Raw genomic sequence first — 4,272 nt, 5'->3', positions numbered from 1 at the left:
AATAGGTGTGGCACAAAGAAGGGGACAACAGGTGGGGCAGAGAAAGTCATGAAGAAAATGGCCATAGATTCCCAATTTTTTTTTTTCTTTCTTTTTTTTCTTTTTCTTTTTTTGGCACTGGGCATTGAACTCAGGGGCACTTGACCACTGAGCCACATCCCCAGCCCTATCCTGTATTTTATTTAGAGATAGGGTCTCACTGAGTTGCTTAGCCCCTTGCTTTTGCTGAGGCTGGCTTTGAACTTCAATCCTCCTGCTCAGCCTCCCAAGCTGTTGCGAAGATTCCCCAATTTTTTTTTTTTCCCTGGTGCTGGGGATTGAATCCAGGGCCTTGTGCATGTGAAGCAAGCATTTTATCAACTGAGCTATATCTCCATCCCTAAGGTTGCTAATTTTAATGAGAAATGTTAACTGTAGATTCAAAAAAGTCAACAAGCTCAGCAGGAAAAATACAAATAAAGTTACCTTTATGTGCATTATCAATTCCTAAAAGCCAAAAAGAGAGAAAATGCTTAAAAGCAGCCAGAGGAGAAAGAAAAAACACAACAGGACAATGATTAAAAAGCGATAGTTGACTTCTCATTAGAAATAACGCAAGCCAGGGCTCAAGTCGGCAGCACATATTCTAAATTTGGAACCATACAGAGCAGATTAGTGTGGCCCCTGCACAAGGATGACACACAAATTCATGAAGCATTCCATATTAAACAGAAATAAGAAAAATAAAGCAAGAAGACTGTGAGATGACATTTTTAAAGTACAAAAAAGGGAAAAAAACTAGCCACCTGTCACCCTCTATCCAAAAGTAAAATAAGACATTTCTAGTTCAGCAGTAGCTGAAGGAAAATCATACCATATGGAAACCCAGATCTACAGGGAGAGATGAGGAATATGAAAAAGTACAAAGAAATTAGTGAATATAATGTTTTTTTCTTTTAATTTCTTTCATGTGCTGTGTAAGATGACAATAGTAACAACATAATATCATGGGTGTTAGGAGACATATTAAGTCAGCAATAGCACAGAAGATCAGAGAGATCTGTAAACAGGGCTCCTGGGGATTGGTCCTGGACAGCCAGGATGGTGGCAGTGCCATTCCCCAGAAGGCAGCTATGCTTGCCACTAGACCTATGTACTCAAGCCACTGCCATTTACTAAAAGAGAACTAGAAAGGAATCACTTGGAGGGAGGGAAGTAACAAACAAACAAACACAACTCTTGGGTGGTCTGTAGGCACTGAGGACTGCCTACCCAGCATCCCTTTCAGCTGGCCTGATGCACTCTGATTTCATTCATGAATTTACCAGTTTCTCATATACCACAAGTGACTCAGGAAGGCTGACCGCATCTTCTCAAGAGTGGGCCAAATGGGCCTGAAGGTAATTGGATCTCTCCTTTCTATGGAATAATTCAGGAATCCTGGCCTAAGTCAATCAACGTCAGGCATCCCCTTGGCAAGAGGAAAGTTCAGAAACGAGAATAATGTTTATGAGAATATAAGAATGAGTTATGAGAATAATGTTTTTCTTCTTTGAGAGGAACCCACCAAAAACCAATGCACCTCTTCCTCTGAACACTGTGGTGTGAAGAAGCCCACTGGTGCTCTCACAACCACGTGGAATCCAGCTGGAGGTCAAAGCAAACCTCACAGAGGGGTGGCAGTAAGAGCCTGGAGCTTATTGAACTGCTGCTGATCCACAAGCTATTTCAGGACTTCTTCATTTACCTACGTCAACGATTACCTGAGTTTAAACTGGATTTTATATGACGTTGTTGTGGTTTGGGTCTGGAATGTTCCCTGAAGGCTGGTATGTTGAAAGCTTGGTCCCAGTGCAGCAATACTCAGAGGTGGGGCTTTGGGTAGTGACTGGATCACGAGGGCTCTGACATCATCAGTGGATTAATCCATTTGATCGATGAATGAGCTACCAGGAAGTGATGGAAACTGTAGTTGATGAGCCTGTTGGAGGAAGCAGGTCATCTGGGACATGCACTGGAAGGGTATTTCTTATCCCAGCCCCTTCCTGTCTCTGTTACCTGGCTCTTATGAGCTGAGCAGCTTCCTCTGCCATGCTCTTCCTCCACCAGTTTATGTCTTGACTCAGCTCCACAGCAATGGAGTCAGCCAACCATGGACTGGAACCCCTGAAACCATGTGCCATAAATATAGTTTTTTCTCAGGAATTTATCACAGCAACAAAGAGGTGGCTGACACATACCCAGAGCCAAAAGAGTCCTAATGACATAGGCATGTTACATTTGAGATGGCTTTTGGATATCAATATGGAAACATGTGCAATTGAGCCTGGAGTTCAGAGGAGAGGGCATCTGTAGAAGACAGAAATTTGAATATCAGTTTGAGATCAGAAGTATATAAAGCCACGCAGTCAAATGGCTTTACTAAAGGGGTAAGTGTTCAAAAGAGGCTCCAAAACTAACACCGCGGGTATTTAGTGTAACTGGAAGAAAAATCTACAGAGTACAATATCATAGAAATTACAGAATAAAAATATTATGCAATCTTGGTATGAGATTATTTGGCATGAGATTTTCTTTGTGTACTTTTTTGGTATGAGATTTTCTTTCTTTCTCTCTCCCCTCCTCTCCCCCCACCCCCCTCCCTCTCCCTCCCACCCCCTTCCCTCTCTCCACTCCCCCTGTCTCATGCTGGGGATGGAAAATCCAGGGCCTTATGCATGCTAGGCAAGTGCTCTACCACCAGACTACACCTCCCCATCCAACTCTTTAACTATGCAATTTTAATTAGTAATACATATTCATATTTTAAAAATCAAATTGTGAAAAGTTGTCTTAAAATGAAAGGCAAATCTCCCTGTTCCTTGGTCCCTTTCTTGGGAGGCAACCATGTTTACAAATTCTTGAGTCCCATTTGAGATGGAGATACATTATGTATAACAAAGACATATGTGTATAAAAGTACATTTTCACACCCATACAGAAATGGTGGCTCTGCATAGCGTAGCATGCACTCTTCCATTATTCTCCATAGACAAGGTATGCCTCTATAATATTTTACTACTACAAATACTGAATTTTCCTGCCCAGAATCTTCTCACACCTGGCTAGTGCATCTTCGAGACATATTCTTACAGCTGGGGAAGCCTGGGATGTACTAAGCGGATACTTATATCTGCAAGTAATGAACTCATTTGACTTAAACCACAAAGAAATGTGTGATCATGTTTCATTGAATCTAAGGTCCAGACTTTTTTTTTTTAAATACATACATATGTATATATGTAAGTATATATTTTAGTTGCTGATGGACCTTTATTTTATTTATTTATATGCAGTGCTGAGAATTCAACCCAGTGCCTCACACATGCTAGGCAAGTGCTCTACCACTGAGTCACAATCCCAGTCCCAGACTTTTTTTTTTTAAGAGAGAGAGAGAGAGAGAGAGAGAGAGAGAGAATTTAATATTTATTTATTTATTTATTTATTTTAGTTTTCGGTGGACACATCATCTTCTATTTGTATGTGGTGCTGAGGATCGAACCCAGCGCCACGCACATGCCAGGCGAGCGCACTACCGCTTGAGCCACATCCCCAGCCCCAAGACTTTTTTTTTAATAATTGATATGAGATATTCTGATTTTTTAAAAATTTTTACATGTTAAAGTCCCTGAAGTTAGGACAAGCCCATCAAGTCACACCATCTGTTAATTGGCAGCAATTTATTTTCTTTGTTGCACAAAAATATAGTATTGCATCTTATGATCAATGGTGCTTTAAATTAAATGAAATGTGGCATTTCCTATAATAAGCAAGCAGAAAACTGTCACAGAAATTGAAACATGAAAAGCAGCTAATATTATGAAGATATGCTTCCCTCACTAATCACTTCACCAAGAGGCAATATATCCGAAGTAAGTATGTTCCACAACTTTCCTTCTTCCTTGCTGATGTTTGCATGGGATTCCAGTACATGTTTTCCCATAATGCATTTAAACAGTTCCCTGTTGACAGACATCTCCGTTAGTCAATGTTTTGCTATTACAAACACTGTTTTATTAAATGGATGTAGAAGTACATATCTGCTCTTTTTACCTAGGAGATCAAAAACAAGTAAGAAGGTTGATAACATCTACTGAGGGACATGGGTTCTTTTATTCCCAGTTGGCAAAGGAAATGTAATTTGGTTTAGTGTTTTTTTTTTTTTTCTTCTTCATCTAGCATTTCTAAAGGATAGTTAGTATCAAAGTTTTAAATGTACCCATTGATCCAGAAATTTCTCCTGGTAATCTATTC

The 4,272-nt window shown here is 40.1% G+C and overlaps 1 non-coding gene across 1 annotated transcript; it reads left to right on the top strand.

The window, feature by feature from the left end:
* The first annotated feature begins 601 nt into the window (after nt 1-601).
* LOC114079469 (U6 spliceosomal RNA) lies at nt 602-708 on the top strand. Its single transcript, XR_003580488.1, has one exon. It is a non-coding gene; the product is annotated as a U6 spliceosomal RNA (small nuclear RNA).
* The last annotated feature ends 3,564 nt before the right edge of the window (nt 709-4,272 follow it).

The sequence above is a fragment of the Marmota flaviventris genome, chromosome 16, assembly GCF_047511675.1.
Source record: "Marmota flaviventris isolate mMarFla1 chromosome 16, mMarFla1.hap1, whole genome shotgun sequence".
Taxonomy (NCBI): domain Eukaryota; kingdom Metazoa; phylum Chordata; class Mammalia; order Rodentia; family Sciuridae; genus Marmota; species Marmota flaviventris.
The sequence above is the reverse complement of the archived record's forward strand: the minus strand, read 5'-3'. Positions and strand labels throughout refer to the sequence as shown.